The sequence below is a fragment of the Vulpes lagopus genome, chromosome 5 (genome assembly GCF_018345385.1).
Source record: "Vulpes lagopus strain Blue_001 chromosome 5, ASM1834538v1, whole genome shotgun sequence".
Lineage (NCBI taxonomy): Eukaryota > Metazoa > Chordata > Mammalia > Carnivora > Canidae > Vulpes > Vulpes lagopus.
The window spans coordinates 82,936,720-82,957,750 of record NC_054828.1 but is presented as its reverse complement, the minus strand read 5'-3'; positions in this window follow the sequence as shown (position 1 = coordinate 82,957,750).

Here is a 21,031-nt window from a genome sequence, read left to right as displayed (position 1 = left end):
GTTCTGGGTGGGGTGTGAGCATCCTGGGAGGAGCATGAGGCATCCTGGGAGGAGCGGGAGGCCTTCTGGGAGGAGATTGTGATTTGGGTCAAGTCCATTAGCTTGATGACCTTTGGCCAAGTTTTCTTTAGTTTAGCTTCCTTGTATACGGTGACAATTTAAAATCCAAATTGGAACACTGTTAAGAGTGAAAGGGGACACTATTAATAATTATACCCAGACAGCAGGTATGAGTCCCCACCGTTCCAGGCAAATGGGGACGTGTGATCACCGATAACCTGCGATCTCTCTGTGTCATCTACAGCAGTGATAATGAGGAGCAGGAGGGAGGGACTGCAGAGGGACGAGGCCTGCTAGATTTTCAGGCATTCCACTTGGCCACGGGCCAGGGGCTGAAGGGGAGGGGAGGGCCGGCCGGCGGGCGCTGGGCCTCACAGGCGGGGCCTCTTGGCCTCTCCCCGCCCTGCTCACCTCCGTGTGCCCTGGCTCTCCGGCTGGAAGGCCGCACTGATGCCTTTAGCAGCCGCCCAGGTCTATCTCCAGGGGAGTGCTAGGTTCAAAGATCAGATAAATTTTCTGGCAGACGTGGGGCTGGTGGCCGACTGCCAGAGGTAGGAATGGCCCTGCCGGCTCGGGGTCAGCCGGGTTATTTTGACTCCTCGGCATGGGGTGAGGGGCCTTGGGAAGGAGAAATCTGCAGTGTAGAGGCAGAGACTCCCATCTCTGATGAGCTGGACTTGGCTTTGCCTCCCAGCTTGGAACAGGAGAGGGAAAAGGAGCAAGGAGCTGGGAAAGGAAGGGGGAGAGGGACATGAGAAAAAAGAAACCTGGAGAAGGACCTATTTTAAGTCACCCATTTGGGTTCCAGCTCCCCCCACTCAGGCACTGGGCCACAGGGTGTGGTGACAAGGTGTGTGTGGTCAGTGCTGGAAACCCTTAGGCATCCAGGGCAGCCGGGGAGAGGCCAGGTGGGGGTGGGAGTGGGCAGGGCCAGGCATGGGTCACCATAGCTGGTCCTGTCTCATCACCCCGAGTGCCCCTAGACCTGTATCTTCAAACTTTTGATAGTGACATACTTTTTAGGCCGCAACCTGGAACACATAAAGATTCTCCCAAAATACTTGCCCTTGTTAAGTCAATGTGTCCTGTATTTTCAATTCTACTCTTATTTTTAAAATAGTGATTGCAACCCAGGGCACTGTTTTCACATTGTTTACCATGGGTCATGTCCTGTGGTTCTGAAAACCACTGCTCCAGACTCATACTTCCCAAACTCCAATAAGCCTGCCTATACATCACCTGGGAGCTTGCTAAATGCAGATTCTGGTTCAGTTGGTCTGCAATGGAACCTGAGGCTCTGCATTTCTAATAAGCTCCTGAGTGATAGAATGCTATTGGTCCCCAGACCCTGGAGAAAAAGGCCCCAGATCACAACTTCCTAGTCAGCACCAAGTTCACCAAAGAGGCTTAGGGATCACACATGCAAGGTGAAAGGGGAAGATGAAGGCTACCTACACTGAGGGTTGTCCATCACTCAGCCTCCAGGCAAAGCTGCACCTGAAATGTAGCAAAAACATGATGGCATAGGATGGCAAAGAGCTGCCTTCCAGGGCCCCAGGCTGAGCAGCTATGATCTAGGAGTCATGTGAGGTATGACTGCTAGTCGGCATTAGCTAGGCCTCACATGATAAAGGAAGGAGGGAAGGAGGGAGAGAGGGAAAAAGAAAAAAGAAAAGATATTATAGATTTGAGGACCTCATTCAGCACTCTAGGAGGCAAGGTTGACATGTCAAACTGGGATTACTTTCAGAAATCTAGCATTAAGCAGGAAGAGCTGCCTTGTTACTGTTCCATTCTGGAGCAATGCTGACCTTGCCTAGAGGCAATTGATTAAGGCAGTGGGTCCCAAATAGAGTTCTACAAGACACTAGCTCAAGAAGATCAACCAGAAATGAGCATCAAGAGCAAACATGTTTGGGAAATAGATTATCTCCTCGAGCCTCACGTGGAGTATTTTTGTCCACAGTGTAAGATGACAAGAAGACTAAGAGTCAAGAACCCTGCATAATTTGCTTGAACTCATCATTTTTCACACTTAAGCAACCATGGAATTTTCTTTCTCTTTAACCTATTGGTATGGAATGAACCGTGTCTCTTCAAAATTCCTAGTTGAAGCCTCTGATATGACTGTATTTGGAGATAAGGTTATATGAGGTCATAAGAGTGGGGCCCTAATTCGATCGTACTGATGTTTTTACAAGCAGAAGAAGAGACAGCAGAGCTCTCCCTCCGCATTTGCTTACACAGAGGAAAGGCCATTTGAGGTCACAGTGAGAAGGTAGCCATCTGCCAGCCAGGAGAGAGGCCTCACCAAAAACCAACCTTGATAACACCTTGATCGTTGACTTCTAGCCTCCAGAACTGTTTTTGGTATTCTGTATGGAGGCCTGAGCAGACTAATATATCTATAAGCATGCTGTGGAACTTGCTTTAGGAAATCAGGATAAAAAAAAAAAAAAGAAGAAGGAAATCAGGATTAGACTTGTGCTTTGCTTTTTTTTAAATATATATTTTTAAAGGTTTTATTTATTTATTCATGAAAGACACAGAGAGAGAGAGAGGCAGAGACATAGGCAAAGGGAGAAACAGGCTTCCTGCAGGGAGCCCGATATGGGACTCTATCCTGGGGACTCCAGGATCACGCCCCGAGCCGAAGGCAGGCACTAAACCGCTGAGCCACCCAGGGATTCCCTAGACTTATGCTTTTCATATGCTTCATCTTCTAGGAGATTTAGAAGTTCATGTGATCCGCATCTGGAGTCTAGGAAATGAAAGTCCACAACATGAAGTGAGTGGCCCAAAGTCACATAGCTGGGCAGGACTAGGCACATGGAATTCAAACTCACTGTGATCGGCTCAGAAGACTAGTCTCCCACTGTCCAGCAGCGGTAGTCTAATGAGCATGGTATGATATTCCCATTCATAATAAAGAGGAGGCTGTCCCCCTAAGCACATACTGCATAGTAAGATAAATTTGTGAAGCACCTGGGTGGCTCAGTAGTTGAGTGCCTGCCTTTGGCTCATGCTTAAGGATTCTGGGATCGAGTACCGCATCAGGCTCCCTGTGGGGAACCTGCCTCTCCCTCTGCCTGTGACTTTGCTTCTTTATGTCTCTCATGAATAAATAAATGAAATCTTAAAAAAAAAAACTGGTATTGATCAAAGGTTTCTTGGAAAAGGTGATTCTAGAAGGGCGCACAGAGTGGTCGTGTTGGAAGTAACCAGGATCAAAATTGGTGAGACCAGCTGATGGTAGGAGCTAAATACTAGGCTGAGGACCAAATATCTTCCCTGCTAGGCAATAGAGAGCCAGAGTAGGTTCCTGAACAGCAGGGCATGACATGGTGTGAGTTGGTCTAGGTATGTGGGATGGCTGGGAAGGATCCTGGTTGTGAGAGGCCCAAGAGCCAGAGCAACAGAGGAGTGACCCTGCAGAGGTGGAATGTGGAAGGATGGGAGGGTTAACTTTGTCCTCCTTCCATGCCTGCCCCCATAATCTTGCTGCCTGGGGTAGGAATGTAGGGCCCTGGGGGATGGTTGGATTTTCCATGCCTTGACATTTAGAGCTGGTCCTGGCAGCTAGTTCCTCCCAGCCTCCTGCTGGGGAAACTGACAATGAGGGGTGGAGGGTGGATGGAAAAACTATTTAAGGTACAAAAAACACACACATACACACACAGCATGGATGGCTGTTGGGCAGGGAGGCTCTCTGCTCCCCTTCTCTGTTCCCCACAGAGAAATGAACCCTAGGTAAATGAACCCTAGGGTTCATTAGAGAAATGAACCCTAGGTAAATGAACCCTAGGGTTCATTAGGTAAATGAACCCTAGCTCACTGCTCTCATTTCCACGTATCCTCCCAGACCAACTCATACAGTCATTCAGTCCGGAATTGTCACCACATGAGGGAGGGAAAGAGTCCTAAGGCAGACTCAGGGGGAACTGGCTGGGACACAAGCCCGGGCACCAGCTGATTCCCCACAATATGGTCAGTTGGCCCTTCAGGACAATGACTCTGAGGTCTGGGGAGTCCTAGGGGGCTCTTCAGTGTGCCTGGAGGGCAGAGGAGTGCTGGGGGGCAACCATCCCACATCAACCCCCATCATTGCCATCCAAACCGGACTTAAACCAGCTCAGCTCAGTTTTCACCTACCTTAACAAATTGGGGCCCTGATACATTCATTCAGAGAAAGGGATCTACATCCTTAAAAAAAAAAACTATCAGGGGACTTGGATGGATATCTTCCTTCTATTCAGGTCACGATCTCAGGGTCTTGGGATCAAGCCTAGCATCGGCTCCCTGCTCAGTAGGGAATCTGCTTCTCCCTCTCCCTCTGCCACTCCCCCTGCTTGTGCTTACTCTCTCTCTTTCCCTCTCTCTCAATCAAATAAATAAAATCTTAAAAAGAAAAAACACACAGAGCATTCTAGGGATTGTGGGGGAGGGGGGGCAAGGGTGCTGAGCTGCAGCTGACACTTTGGGCCGCGAGGCAGGAATCACAGGTGACAAAGAAAGCATAGGGAAGCCCTGCCATTCCCCACTTTATACTCAAGGCAGCTCTGAGAGCTGAGGATGCTTCTCCCCTTCTGCACTATGGAAATTGAGTCTGGAAGATGCGAACTAACTTGACTGCCCCTAATCACACAGCCAGGATCTCCCATCTTCCCTGGGGTCTCAACAATACTAACAGCTCTGAGTTACTGGGAGGAAGTCTTAAATAGGGCCACCACTGCCCTAGTCCAGGAAACACTATTCATGGTACATTCTAGAGAGGCAGCAGGATATGAAGACTGAGAACTGAAGTAAGGAATAGAATCTACCAGCCTCTTACAACCTATGCAAGCTTGAACAAGCTGTTCGACTGCTCTGGCTCTCATCTGTTAAGTGGGGATAGACAGTAGCTCGCAGTAGGGTTATGGTGAGATGAAGTGAGTACCTATCTGCAAAAGCACTTACAACAGTGCCTGACTCCTCCTAAGTGCTAGGTCAGTGAATATTACATGAATTCAGTCATTTGATTCTGTGTGATTGATGCCCCCAGAGTCAGCAGGAACCAGTGGACTGGGAAGGGTGATTGCTACTAGGCGGTATCTGAGTTCAAGCCTGGGTCATTTTCCATGACCTTGGATGTGAACCTGCCACTCATTGAGTGATGATCTGGGCCGGCAAATCCTGCAGGAGAGCCTGCTGAGATCAAAGCCCAGCCTCCCACAGCCCCCTTTCTGAGCTATCTGCCTCTTTCATGCACCTTCTTGGCCACGAGGCACATACAGAAGGTGAACTCTCTAGGGCAGTTAGGGCCTCAGCATGGTGTGGCAGAAGAGGACTAGAGACCTGGATCCCCTGACCATGACAGACAAGAAGCATCATCCCCTGCTTTCTCTTCTACTGCCCTGTCTCCTATGCTGTGACCACAACTCAATCCCAGGCTTCCCTGCAGGAGCCCCTCCAGTGGCCTCCTATCCTCCCCTCCAATGAACACTGGCTTCTCCTCTCCCAGTCCTGGCTGTTCAAGGCCACAAGGAGGGGCTGGAGTTGGGGCCCTGGCTGGAGGCCTCAATGGCTTCCAGGTGTGGGGGAGGCCCAGCTGGACAGGCAGGTGTGGGGAGGGCCTGAGCAGCTGTGGGGTGTCTGGAAGGCATTTGGGCAGCTAATGAGCTCAGGATCTAATTAAAACGTTGGAGGAGGAATCTGGGCCCAAGCCATGTGGCACAGGAAGTGCAGGCCGGGGGCTTGCCTAGGCCTGGCCGAAGAGCAGGCAGGGGCCAAGCAGGGATTCAGCTACAGCTCTGACCCCACCCTGCCTGGCCCCACCCCTTCCTCCAGAACCTAAGTTCCTTGGATTCCAAAGTGCCCAGGGACTTTGACAGCACACCACTGCTCTCTGCAAAGAGAATCGGTCAGCTCCTCGCTGAGGACTAGGGGGATAGGGGCAAAGACAAGGACTCTGTCCAGCTAAGTTGAAAGTGTGTCTGAGGACTGGAGATGAGGGAGCAAGATCAAGGTGAAGAGAAAGTCGGGAAAGATACACCAACCTGACAGCACACTCCACCCCAAAGATGTGGGCATCCAGGTGGAGCGAAGCTGAGGCCATCAGTCTCCACCATTATTACTTCATCACCATCGCCACACTGCCACTATCAGCACTGTCACAAGTACAGTCACCAACATCACTATCACCATCAACCCATGAACACTACTCATTGGTCTGTAATGCCCTTGCCAGCCTCTCCCCACCTGCACCACGTTGAATACCCACCTCCCATTTCTGGTCTAGCAGATCTCAGCTCCCTCGTACACCATCCACACCTTGACACATGCCCCCACCCTTCACCCTACCCCCACTAGTGCCCTGAAGGGCTTAAAAGAGGGGCAGGTGGTGTGAGTCCCCATTGTCCAAATGCTGGGGCTTCTGGTGGGACACTCCCTAGACAGACAAGCTCATGCTTCTCAGTATCCTAAATCTGGAATTTCTGTCCGTCTGGACCAAAGGACTTCCATGGAGAAGATATTTCTAAAGAATTGGCTCAGGACCCCAGTGGTCTGGGTGAAGGTCTGCTCAGTCCTTTCCCACAAATAATCCCACCAACCCTCACGCCTAGGCTGACCCTCTTCCCCCTTCACGTCCCTGCCCCTCCCACCGTCCCTTCCCATCTGCTCCCAATAAGTCGAGCTAACATCTCCCAACATGCCTTTCAGCTCCTGGTCCCTGCGGGAGGACTGAGAAGGCACGACATCCCCCATTCTGGTCCCAACTCAGGGTGTTAACAAGGAACAGGTTTCACCCCAGCTGTGGGTTGGGCCCTCAGACAGGAGTTTCCTCCCTCCTGCCTTCTCTTTATTCTTCAAATGGCCCAATTTCCCCAACAGATGCTGGAGGTTGAGAAGAGAGAGGCAGGTGGGGAAAGTGAAGGCTTCTTTCTGGAGTGGAGGTGACAGGGAGGGGAGGAGAAGGTGAGAGCCTGGGGAGGTAAGGGGGACACTTCCTCTGGAGGTGCCTGGGGAAGCAGTGGTCCAGAGGTCAAGCAGAGGTCAGACCCACAATCCTGGGGGGCAGTCCTAGGGGAGAGCTGGATGCTGAGGTCCCCCTACCAACCCAAGTCTCCTCAGCCCTCAGCCTCAGCTCATACCGCCCCCATCCTCCCATCTCGCAAGCCCTGGGGAGAAGCCTTTTTTCCCTTAAACTCTTCCGAGGGAGCCCCTAACCTCCAGTAGGATTGACCACAACCCCTGCCCCGACTGGCCCAAAGCAGCCTTGCCAATCTTGTTTGCACAGATCTATCTATCCGCTACCTCAAAGGGAAAGCAGCATCTGCCTCAATTGTCTACCCTCTTACACGAGGTTCCGTGCTCAGCACACACTCCCTGAGTGCTTGGTGACTGGATGACTACATGAACGCAATGGTGGCGCTCATCCAAACCAGCAGCCTGGGAGATGGAGCATGAAGTCTTGTTTTCTCTCTCCCCCTGCTCAGCTGTGCAGGTTTAGGTAACTTCCTTGCTGCTTCTGGCCTCAGGGGGTTGGACTAGATGCACGGGGAGTGGGAAGGCTGCTAACTCCCCAACATGGTAGGATCTGATGGGCTGTTGCTGAGAAGTATACATAGGAACTGCTTTGCAACCCCAGTGGCCCCCACCAAGCCTGAGGTCCAAGCCTTCTCTGGGAATGCCTCTCACAGACTTCACTGGGGCGAGGGCTGGCTGGTGGACTGGTCTGGGGGCAGAGCAGCGCTATGGACACAGCCTTGGACAGGATTTCCTTGGCTCCTCAGAGGCCAGGCAGGGGTTTCCCAGGATTCTGCATGGTGGGAACACCATGAGAAGCTCCCCCAAAGCCTGGCTGTCCTTGCCAGGCCAAAGAAGCTGCAAGAGACAAGCCAGTATCCTACAGCCAGGCTCTCAATGAGGAGAAGTGGTCTCCAAGGGAGAGCACAGATCCCAGGGCTCACCTTCTCTGCCATTTGTCTCTGCCCATGAGCACTTCAGCAGCTCAGGAGGTGAGGGGAACTGGAAAGACCTCGCCTCATGTGGGCTCCCCATGGGAGTCATGGTAAACCAGGAGACTTGAGAGGGCAATGTGCAGCCACCCCTAAAGAAGTAGAGCTCTGGAGGCAGGCAGAAGTGTTCTCAGAGCTCCAAAAGTCCAACCCCCTGGGCTACCTCCTCCAGGAAGCCTCCCCTTCCTTAAAGGGAACTCCTTCTTGTGTTCTATGGTTATCCCTTGGCCCCAGGGGCAAGGGCAGAGCTACTGCCATTTATTTGCTTTTCCTGGACCTGGGAGGCAGGTAAGTCTGTGCCTAGCTACTAATTATTCTATAGTACCCTGGTGAGCACCCTCACCCCTACATAGCCCTAGAAAATTCAGTGGGTCCCAGGGGCTCAGTGATTCTAGCCCTCTGGGGCTTGCCATGCTCCCAGCCTCTGCTGCGTTCTTCACCCCACCCCAGCGTTCAGGGCCAGGGCTGCTGTGTCAGGAGAACATGCTGTTCTGGGGCTGCCATCCTCAAGAGCCTCCACGCTCTGCCATTCTGCCTGAAGTCCTCAGAAAAACCCTCCCAACCCTCCTAGGACTGTCCTGCTCCCCCACCCCAGTCAGCTTACACCATGCCCAGCATCAGCACCACTGCCTTACTCTCCTTCATCTCCCCTCCTCTCCCACCAGGGCCCGGGCCCAAGCTCTTCCTCCTTGGCAGCTCCCACAGGAATCAGCACCTGTCCAGGGCTCCCTTGCCCTGTTCTTGGTCAGACCCCACATGCCCACCTTAATGCCCTTGAGTCTCAGCTGGGACATGCCTACTTCCCATACCTCTCTAGTCTTTGCCAATGGTTCTAAGGGTCTCCTTGGACAGGAGGCACACCTCCGCTATTTGACTCTGGAGGTTCCACCTCCCCCATCAGAATATGTGCTCTCCAAGGGCACTGCCTTCTCCATTAATCTTTGGTCTTTTCAAGTCCAGGGGCTGGTGGCCTGAGGGTCCCTGAGAGCAAGTCTTGTATCTCCTATATTGGCCTGGGAGCTCACAAGCAACAAAGACCATGTCTCCCCTTGGACGGTATATGCCTCTTCCTCCAATCAGTGGGATCCCTAAGGCAGAAGATGTGCCTCTCCCATTTGACCTGTGTCTCCCCCATCAGACTAGTGGCTCCTAATGGAGCGGACCTAGCTACATAATTCATAGGACCCAGTACAAAGTAAAAATGCAGGGCCCGTTATTCAAAACGCACTAAGAATTTTAGGCAGTGACAGGAGAGCATTCAGGCAAAGGCAGGGCCCATCTCAGCACAAGGCCCTGCGCACAGGTCCCATTTCCCTAGGGCTGGACTGTGAGGAGAGTACCATGACTCCTCATTGAGGCAGAGGGCAAGGAGCTGAGAGGCTGGAAGGGCACAAAGCCAAAGGGAATGGGGAGAGACCTGGAGGTGAGCAGAGCAGGCCCCCGGCCTAGAGGAGGGGTGCACAGGGTCACCTCCAGGAACAATGGGGCATTCAGGAGCAACTGGGCTTCCCAGCGGGGCCCTGCCGCCAGGCTGCAACTCATGCTTCACTCACTGAGTGAGCACTGGCAGGGGCTCAAGTAGGAGAAAGTTGAGGTTGCGGAGGTGGCCGTGGTGGAAACATCTATTTTTACCCAGGCGGGTGGGGAGGTAGTTCAGCGGTGGCTTTGAGTGAGTCCCAGAGCAGCCACCACAGGGGCCAGTGAGGGCCTGGGCTGGGACAGTCATGAGGGAAGGGGGGAGGGCAGCCCATGGCAGCTGGGGGCCACCCAGGTGGCCCACCCGAGCAGCACCCAGTCAGGCCTGGGTGGGCCAAGGAGCAAGATAGCCTCCCTAAAAGAGGCCCAGGAGGGCACTGCATCTATCTCCAGTCTTGCTCTCCCAATGTCACTCAGGTCCTTGCAGCCTGACACAATTAGCCTGGAACAAAGCCAAACACTCGTGGAGCTTAGCCCCCACACCCATGCCAACCCTGATGAAGGACCACCACCCACCTCCCCCAAGGTCCCTGGGGATGCTCTGGCCTATCGACATCAGTAAGGGTAGAGGAAGAAGAGTCTCGGGCAACTTACCCTGATGGGGATGCCTGCTGAGTTACCCACAGTTGGAAGTGGAGTGTGGGTGGGCCTTTAAATAGGGAGCCAAGAGATGTGCTGCTGAAGCCAGGGAGTGAGGCATAACGGGGGAATTTCAGACTCTGCACCAGCCTGGCACCCTGCTTGGGTGGCCCCTACCCAGCCTCTAAGGAGGCCAGCTAGTCCCCGCCACCTGCCCGTGGCAGCCAGCATCTGAGGCTCCCACCTGTCCTTCCCGTGAGGGAGATACTGTGTGCTGAGGTGTTTATGTTACGTAAACCAAACCACGCTCATCAAGACAATTTGTGGCTCCCCCTGAGTAATGAAAACTCAAACGCCTTCTTGTGCAGGGCCAGGCTGGGCTCCCAGCCACAAACCCTGGATCCGCTTCACACTCCCAGATTCCTCTGGACCCCGGCCAGCATGGGAGAGGAGGACAGACACCCCCACCTCTGCTCTGCTCACCTCTGCCTACCTTGCTGGGCAACCCCAAGGAAGGCAGGCTCCAGCCCCTCAGGCAGCCTGCTGAGGCTGAGCCAGGGAAGGACATGGGTCCCCTGCCCGGGGGAGGGGGGGACCCCAGCAGCACCGGGAGCCCTGTACTCCACTCTGGGAAGGCTCCCCCTTCCTTTGGGGACAGCCTGCCATCCATAGGCCACCGACCTCACTCCACAGCACCTCTTCCGGATTCATCACCTCTCTGACAAAATAGCAAACACTTCTCTAGAGTTGTCTTCTGGCCTATCACCACTTTTAGGTGAGAAAGTTGGGGGCAGGAGTCCTGGGGCAGGAGCTACCCCAGGGGTGGAGAGGAGACAATTGAAAACAACGTCCACACATGGCTGCACTGCTTGGGTCCCACAGAGCCCTGGGACGGATGCCATCTCTCTCGTTGTCCTTAAGGCCAGGGCCCTTGGAGGCGTGCACTGTACAACCTGGGCAGCCTCCTCATGCAGCCCTGTCAGCTTCTAAGGAACGAGGGACAGATCTGGGCTCCCCCCAGGGGCATCACTCACGCTTTATAGGTCTTCTGAACAGACCTGAGGCAGTCCCCTAACGAGTCCTGCCTGTTCCATGGGGCCCAGCAGATTGGGATCTAGCTCATAAACCACAGAGGTCTGAGTGCAGACAGCCGATGGGAGGAAAGAAGGCGCTGGCCCCAGCCACCAGCTGGGGGGAGGGGGGAGGAGGCTGTAGACAAATGGTTTTTACACTTTGAGTTAATGAGGGTCAGGCAGGGGCACCCACTGGCAGGAGAGGATAAATGAGAGGAAAAGTTGGGGGAAGGGGCAGGAGGAGGAGGGGAGAGTCTCCAAATAAGGGAGGTGAGCGGAACACTTAACGCAGTCATAAAAACCTCTTAGAGACACACACACAAAGAACGGGTCCGCCCCACACAAGCTTCCAGAGCCCTGCTGCGTGCCAGGCCTGGTGCTGGAGGCTGTGGGGCAGCTGTCTCCAGTCCCCTTACTAGCAAACCCTGTCAGTGGAGAGTCTGCACTCCCAACCTATTTCTCTCCCCATAGACTACATCTAGTACGACCCGCATGAGTCCGTTCCTCAGGGCACACTGTGCTGAGGACAGGGTCTGGACCAGGTAACGGACATGAACCCTGATCTCAGCGGGGCCTATCTCCTAGTCCTTGTGATGGCTCAGTTCGCATTACTGACTTCTTGTCAGATCTAATGAGGTGCTTGTTTTCTCACCTCCCGCTGCAACCGGTCAGATGAGCCCTTGCTGGGGTAGAAGATGTGTGCGTCAGCTCTGCGGGCATCTCTGCTTTGTGTGGTTAGCTTGCCCTCGCCCTGCTATCCTCTTCTGTTCACGTCGTTAGCTTACCTCCCAGCAGTGTTCCATGGCAGGAGTCTTTCTAAGCCTTGGGTCCACTTCTGGGAGGCCGGATCCTGTGATCTGCAAATCCTCTTAAGCAGGCTCACATGGAAAGCTAATACATGGGAAGCTGATAAACAACGGTGATACTCCCAAGTACCCCTTCCCTCAGGACACCTATTTACCTGACGTAAAACCTGTACCCATCTGTCCCATGGCATAAGAGGAGTCCAGGATGGATCTGAATATAACATCCTGGGGAAGGGCAGTAGCTTCGATTTTGTAAGTATTCTCTTCTCCTACACCAGCAAAGGGTTGTGTGCCTCCTGAGGTCCCCGGAGCCCACTGCCAGGGTAGGGGGAAGCAAAGGGGTGGAGGAAACATTTTATATCCCCTTAGAGACTTGGTAGGAGAAGAAAATGTAAAAGCAATATTTAAACACTGAGCATCTACCACGTGCCACATTCTCCATTCCTGTCCTCTGGCCCTCAGGGTGACCCTCCTCCAAAGGAGCTACGACCGCTCCGCATCTGGTGGTGGGGAGAGAAGCCAGAGAGGTGGGACTCAAGTTCAGGCTGACCCAAATAACCACAGTGACGGTCAGCAGGGTGGTGAGGGCCCTGAGGGAGGGGCTGAGGCTCTGAGCCTACCCTGCTGGATGCATCAGAGACAAGGGAGGTCTGCCACAGTTGGTGATGCTCCGACCGACTCCCTCTTCCTGCCCAGACCTACGCTCCCATTCCCCTGGGGTCCTCACCTGACACACTTCACCACCTCCGGCCTCCATAGCTTTCCTGTCAAGCTTTCTGGAGAATCAGCCACCTGCAGACTCAGGACTCTCCCCTGAGGGCAGGTGATCCTGCACTCCCCATCCTGTGTATTCATTTCCCCTACCAGCCTTCCTAAGCCCCACCCCAGCCCTCAGCCCTCAACCCCAGGTCTTTGGAGGCAGCCTGGAAGCCTGGAATGGCCTTCCATGAGCAGCACTGACTGTGGACAGCTGGAGAGAAAACCTAGTTTTTTTAGTGAATCCTCTTTCCTGAGTCTTCCCAGGGATTCAGCCTCTGCCTGGGGGTGGCTGAGAGACCTAAAGGACCCATGCCCTACAGAAGGAAGCGTGGCCCCACACGCTCAGCCCAGAGCCCTGTCCTGACCTCTGGCATCCTGAGGCATCTTACCCCACCTCCTATCTCAAGGACGCTTCAAGGCACTTCAAAATAGCCTCCCAGAATGGCTAGTGAAAAGCCCTATGGACAAGATGTTCCAAAAGGGAAGAAAAAAAGGAAAGTACCAGAAGTCCATCAATAAGGACCTGGCTAAATAAACTATGGCTTATCCAAATGATAGACTATCACAGAGCCATAAAACCATGGTGCAGCGTACACTCAGTGATGTGAATGGAGAGTCACGGTAGAGTGGTTACAAGCCACCGTGTATAGTGAGATCATGTTCTTTAAAAATACTAGCATATATTTCATACTCACATGGAAAATTCTAGAGATACCTATGTGCCAACAGTGGTTCTTTCTGGGTAATGGGATTAGTGGCTCTTTTATACTCTTCCTGTTGCTAGCCGATTTCTCAAATTTCTATAATGAACGTATAATACTTCTGTAATAAGACAAAAACCAATAAAAGCTATTTTTAAAAATAAAATAAATAGTCACCCTTGCCCATCTGGAAATAGTGTGTTGCCCAAATCCCCAGCAGGGTTTAGAGTGGGCAGTGAGGAGTGTGAACGCTGGAAGCATTTCTCCAAGTAGCAGACCATGGGAAAGAAGATAGCCAAGGAGGCTGTGTGCCACACTTAGCCTCGCCTGGAGTGGGTGAGGGCACCCACTTCATTCCTGGCAAGGGCAGACAGGGAGGGATAGGAATGGAGTGACGACTTGCTCAGACCCCGCCTTCCCTGGCCCGGAAGAGTTGAAGACGAGCTGTATGAGAGATGACAGGCAGCTCCCAAGCAGCGAACAGTATGACCAGGCCAGCAGGCCAAACTCCTTCCTGCCTCAGGGCCTTTGTACCCTCTGCCTGGAATGCTCTCACCCACGTTTTGCACGGCTCACTCTCTCAGTTCAGCCAGGCTTTACTCTGATGTCCTATTTTCGGAGGGCATCCCCCATGGGAAGGGCCACTGCCCACCGATCGTCACTTTCATTTCCTCCCTCTGCTTTACTTTTCCTCTTCATGTCCCTTCTCACTACCTGCAATTGTTTGTTGTCCGGCCCCCTGACTGGGAGCTTTCACAAGGGCAAGAGTTCTGTGCTTAGAGCAGAGCCTGGGCACACTTCACAGCGCCCGCCCGAGGCTACCCCCACGCACGATCGATCGCCTCCTTGCTTCCGGGCCCAGCCATCGGGAGGGGGCTCGGCCGCCTGAGACTGGGGTCTGGCGGGGAGGGCCTGGGCCTGCAGCGGGCAGGGAAGCAGTGCGGAAAGAGCAAGCGCTGAGCCAGCGTGGCGGGACCTGCCTTTCATTAGCAGCTGTGGGGCCTGAGTCTTGGTGTTCTGGGCTCTAAAATGGGGTTCAAAAGAGCCGCTTCTCACAGGTGAGGATTAAAGGGGACCGTGTGCCTCGTAGAGCACCTGCCTGGCAGTTGGTGCTCCGTAGCCGAGGGCTGCCCCTCTCAGCAGCCTCCAGCTTCCTCCTCACCCCAGAGCTGAGCCGACTCGCCACCCCCCCACGTCCTCCCTCTCCCCAAGCTTCCAGCCCCTGACCCCGCTGGGAACGGGAGAGGAGAGCTGCTGGTAGCTGGTAGGGCAGGGCTCATCCTGGGTGCGGCCGCCTGAAAGCCTGGCCCGGTGGGAGGTGAGCCTGGCATCTGAGACAGCCTCTTTATGGTGTGCAGCCACCTCCCACATGGTCCTTGGGGGCAGGGACGGCAGGGACCCCAGCTCCGACGGCTGGCCTGGCACCGACTGACCCGGGGCTGACACAGCCAGCCTTCCCTCTCCCTCCATCTCTGTCTCTCTATCTCTCTCTCTCACACACACACACACACACACTACACACACCCCCACCATACACACACCACACAAACACACCCACATATACCATGCACACAACACACACAACATGCACACACAACACACATTATACAACACACACCATGCTCATAACACAGACCCCGCGTGCACACACCCCTGGCTGCCTGGCTGCCCTCCCTGGCCTCCTCCCTCCTATTCTCCGTGGTGGAGGTGTTCCCTCAGGCCCATTTTTCTCATTCTTCTGGCAGCCTGAGCCTAACTGTGAAAATCCAGCTCTCCCTGGCCAGGACTGGGTTATGTAAGAGGCCCCAGAAGCCCTGGGGGAGGGGCAGACCGAGCCTCGACCTCCAGTGGGGGGGGGGGGGTGAGGGTGGGGGCAGCTCTCAGCTCAGGGTCCCAGGGCCATTTCTACCTACCTGCTCCTTCCAGCCTCAAACTCCCTACTGCCCACTCAAACACAGCACCCTCACGTGAAATCCAGTCTCCGCCGATTCACCCATCCTCTTTCAAAACCAGCTTCATCTGACCTTCTTCAGGAATTCTCATGGAATCAAACACACCCAAGCGCCCCCATCCCTGCAATCCCCTGAAGGTAACTCCATCCCCCACCTGCTGCTTGCCTCCAAAAGAGTGAGAGGACGAGGCAGTGGTCACAGAGAGCACCGCCCCTCAGACTGAGAGGGGATGCACTTCATCCTGGTGTGGGCTAGACAGGACGTCCCAAACCTCCCACAACCCGAAAAAAGGGTGTCAGGAGAGGCTGTTCACATTCCCCAACCCCCAGCAGGCTTCTCGAGGGACACCCTTGGGCTCCCCCCATCTCTAGGCTTGCTAGGTAAGCTCCTGATTGCGTGGGGCTGAGGGAGCTGGGTCCAGCTCCCAGGAGCAGACCCTTGTTAATGGAACTCAGAAAGGGGTGGATAAACCAAAACGCCAGTGTGGAAGTGATCAGCGAGTGGCGCAGCTAGCGTCGGCACGATCTACACACGCACTCCCTGTAAGCAGGCCTGCGCTGGAAGCCAAAACAGCATCAGAGGTTTGCCCACAAATGGGAAGGAAGAGGGATGAATTCAGCGCTTCATAGCCTCGAGGAATAGCAAGCCTTGTCAAGGGGCCCCTAGCCAAGTCTCTCTTCCCTGGACACAGTCAAGGTGGGTGTCTGAGACTCACACTTTTCTCTCTAGATGGGTGAACATGTGCTCCATGAAGGCTTGCCAGGCCTTGGGACCAGTCACCTCATCAGGGAGCCTTTGCCAGCCTACGCTCTGGTCCCGCATGCTGTCATTTCCTAGCGCAGTTCCGAGGGCAGCTCGGTTTCCGCCAGTTCTGTGTTGGTTCTTGGATGGCACCTTGCTGCTGCCCCCAGGTTCGATCCGTGTGGGGGATCCAGGAATGATTGCAGCTCTTTCCTGGATCCTGGACAGAGGGAAGGGGAATGAGGGTATGGATCAGTATCCCCTGCCCTGCTCCATTTTCCAGGCTCAGCCACGCACTTACTCGTCCCTTCATTTCAGTAGCTGGCAGAGAGTCATAATTGAATTTGCAGTAGGGCTGAGAATGAAGAAAGAAAACCCTTTACATGTCTGGGATTAATTTATCCCTGATGATGGCCACATTCACACGCTCCTTTCTGCTTAGGTTTCCAGAGCATTCTGGCTGACAATGGGAAACACACACACACAGAGAAAGCATGTGTGCCCTGAGTGCACGCTGGGAGTGTGCGTGTGCCTGCATTCGTGACTGTGTCTGAGAGCACAGGGCTTTCTGGGTGGGTCTCAGCATGACGGATGCAGCCGTCTGCCTGAGTGGGCCTGCATGAGGCAGAGGGCCTCCAGCATGCACATCCATGGGCACCCAGTCTGGTCATTTGTGGGCAACTCTCCCCCAGCTCACCCAAAACCCAAGTAGAGTAACTGAGGCCATGCTGCTTTGCTATGAAAGGAAAGCCTGGACACAGTGGCCAAGACAGGATGGTGCAGTGGGCACAGCCCGGGGGTCAGGGCAGCTGCACAGCTTCTCCCACTCCCTGTTCTCATTCAGAGAGCAGCAAACCCAGTACCCTCGGGGCAGAGAAATGGGGTTACCATCATCCCCACACTGGAGAAGCCCCCACCAAGAGGGGAGCCATCTCCAACCTGCCCTGTCTTCTTCTGTAGTGTTCTCACTGCTCCCCAACATCCAGGTCAGCCCAGAGCTCCTTTTCAAAACAAATTTGAGTGCTCATTATACATCATCACGGGTCATCCCTGCAATACCCTGTGAGGGAAAAGCCACCATCATTCCCTGTTTCAGATAAGAAAATAGAGACCTAGGGGTAAAGTGACTTGTCCAAGATCACAAAGCTAAGTGGCAGAGGCAGCGCTTGAACCCCTGTGTGCCTGATTCTAAAAGCCACACTCTGGCCATGGGGACTAAGAAGGCCACTTGTGACAAGCACCAGGTGTTGTATGGAATTGTTGAATCACCATATTGTACACCTGAAACTGAATCACACTGTATGTCAACTACCTGAAATTTAAATAACAACTTTAAAAATTAAAAAAATAATAATAAAAGCCACCCTCTAGTAAAATCTCTTTTGACCAGGGATCTGTCAGCCTGGGAATCCTTTTATAGACTGAGGAAGCCTTTTGGTCCTTGAAGCTCTGCTCCCAGACAGTGTCTTACAGGTGAGTTTGGGTCTCCTCAGTGGGAGTGCTCAGAGGACAAACCTCTCTGCATTCCCACTTCCAGGGAGACCCTTGAGGGGGCCCCTCCTGGGAGTTTCAGGCAGCATTATCCTCTGCCTTCCCTATCCTGAAGGATCTCTTGACAGCTTCTTCCTGTTCTCTGGACAGTGAGCAGAGGTGGCAAAAGTGCTTGAGGGAAAACAGAAGAAAGTGTAGATGGCAAAGAGGTAGAGGATACTAGACTTACTCATTATAAGTGTGAGTGATTTCTTTGTGGATTTTGGTCTTTTGTCTCACCCTTGGTTCTTGGTCAAGTTCCTTCAGAGAAGATCCCAGAAAATCTCTGTTGAAGCCTGAACAGTAAAGGGAAGAGTTTCCTACATAGGCCTGAGCCAGCAGAGGGATGGAATGGGCTCAGGAGGCTGGGGGTAGGGGCACAGGTGAGCTCCCAGAGGGCCCCACAGTGGTCCCCTCTGCCTGCAGGAGGAATGGGCAGTCAGGTTCTGGCCCTACATTGATCATGGAAACATGGAGAACTGGTCGGGGGCGGGGGCAAGCACTGAGGCCCTCTGCCCAGCCGCTGAACCAATCACTGCCCCCAACTACACACACACACACACACACACACACACACACACACACGCCAGCACAGCAGAGTGAAGGGACGTGGAACCAGGGTTATCAATGCAACCTACAATGAACTCCTGGGTTCTGAGGGAAATGTGACATGGGGCTTCCCCAACTGGATTGATGGAGGGAGACCAGTGCAGGGGACTTGTCTCTCTCCTCCTCCCTTCCTCTGCTTCCGCCAGGATGAGCCTGGGAGCCCATGGGGAGGACAGAAGGGAGCCGGCTCTGGCCCCGGAGGAAGGAAAAGACAGCTGAGGAAACACTCCAGCAGTTGCGTGAGGTGCTGGCCTCTATCCTGTCCCCACTGCCATGGTCTTCCTGTCTCTGCCTGTCCCTCACCATGACTGTGTCTCTCTACATCTGTCTCATCTGTTCTCTCTTTTACACACGCAAACACACACACACACACACCATGGAAAACTGAGACCAAAACAAAGGCGGGGAAATGGTATGAAAGTCCCACCGGGCCAAGCCACAGGGACTAGGAGCTGCAGCTGGTTGTCCCTGAGGAAGGAACAGCGGTGACTGGAAAAGGAGGGAGAGGGAAGCTCCCTGGTCATGTCAGTGGCTCCACCGCCAGTTAAGGATGAACAGGTCAGGCCGACCCGGCCCCTCCCCAGTTGTCTTCTGCAAGCAGGAAACTTTTCCTGCACTGTCCCTGTGCCCCTGTCGGGGGATGCCCACCTGGCTCCTCTGGAAATCCCATAATCCTACATTTATGAAACACATGGAGAGAGGATTGAGACACGTGTGGGTTCCCTAGGGGTGGAGGCAAAATGGGGAGGGGAGTGTGGGCCCCGGGGCAGGCCAGGGCTATGCTTACAGCTCCCTTGGTCCATCCCGCCTCCCTGCCACCCTTGCTGGGCCATCCACACAGTCCAGGAAAGGGAACAGAAAACGGTGTGTGCGTGTACGTGTGTGTGAGCATGCACACATTTGTGTGCACGCATGCACGCAGAACACCTCTCCCCAAAACACCATCAGAGAAACCAAAGGTGGGGAGCTGAGTATTCTGAATACAAAAGGCTTATCGAGTTTTACTGAGCCCCCTTTTTAACCGATGAGTTATTCGCCACCTTGCAGCCAGAAAGGGTCTCAAATTTCAGAACATAACAACCCATCTTAAATGGCTCTGAGGGCCTGGCTACTTCAAGAGAACTTTCAGTGAAACACTCAGCAAAGCTCCTTCTTCAAAGGAAGCAGACATCTCATGAAGGACTGTGATGCGATTTCAGCCCTGGGGGCACCGACTAGGGGCAGGGAGGCCGAGAGAATCACGTCAGCCTGATCTCAGTGAGGGCTGCACACCAGAGCAGGTCAGGGGAGACACCCCAGAGGACAATGGGCCAAGGCCAGGTCTGTACCTGGCTCAGCTCCGCAGAGCAGAGGGAAGAGCAGCAAATGACATGAGAGAGGCAAGCAAGGAGTGGCCAGAGATGGTTGACTTCCCTCCTGAGGATGCTGGAAAACCATCCCAGGGTCCTTTCCACTGCTTATGGACAATGGGGCCAGGGGGTGGAGAGGAGGAGGACCGAAAGGAAGGATTCTTGGGTTTCCATGAGGCCAGCCTGCTGGTGGCCTCACTGCAAGTGGGAATGGTGAGAATGGGGAGGGAAGTAGCTTGATGCAGAGTGACTCGAGAGCCAGAATCTGGGATTTGGTGATGTGTTAGGTAAGGGGGAAGGAGGAAGGAAGTCCCAAGAACGCTTCCCATGCGTCCAGCTCCAGTGACTGAGTGTATGGAAGGAAGGGCAGGGCAGGAGCTGCTTTCACGGGGTGGAGAACAGAGATGTTGAGTGGGAGTCTCGAGGTTGCTGTGCATGGGAATTGCTCCCGGGGAGATGCCCCCCACCCCACCCCACCGGCTAAGACGCTGGATGACATGGCTACAGCACAGAGCAGAAAGGGGACTAGACATAGGGATTCCAGGGTCAGTCGCCCCTGGAGGGCAATCAAAGCCACAGGAACACATGTGGTGGCCAAGGAGGTGTGCAGTATAATAAAGAGCCACGGCCACAGCTTGGGCAGCACGGCAGACCAACAGAGAAGGATGCCTAGAAAGAGAGGAGGACAGAGAGGAGGAAAGCTGGACCTCTGTGATGTCATGGAAGCCAAAGATTTAAAGTGTCTCACGAACCAGAGGCACATTCAGTGCTGCCAGCTGTTGTGCAGAGGCTGGAAGGGTAAGTGGCTGCAGCTTTAACAACCGGGGCTAGATGGGACCCCGGTGTGAATTGGAAAAAGGTGCTCTTTCCTCAAGGTAGTTTACATCTGTGATAAAACTATTGTAACACACTGATTTTATTAGAACAAAACACTTTACTGCCATCTGTAGGAAAATTGTTATAATAAATAATAAATGTATGACATCCTAGATGGGGTGCCTGCACAGCGTAGCCCTGGTTATTGGCAGTGCAGTAAAAACAGTGTTCCAGAGAGCAGAAGATTGACCAGTGAGCATGCGGCAAGCTGTGGGTAGCACACTACACAATCAAGATAAGGTATTCATGACCCCATGTAGCAAGATGACTAAAAGTTGCAGCAGTTCCAGAGTTGGTTCCTTCTCAACAGCTTCATGGAGAACCAGGTCCTTGCCATCCTCGGTGTGCCAGCATCCTTCCTCAGGCTTGTGCCCCTCATGATCACAATATGTCTGCCAGAGCTCAGGTCATTAACATTTTTCCACAACATGATTCAAAGGCAAAGGATGAAGATGAGCCTCCTTGCATGCTCTTTGTTATTGGGCATAAAGTTTCCTAAAAATTTTCCCAGCTGCTTCCCACT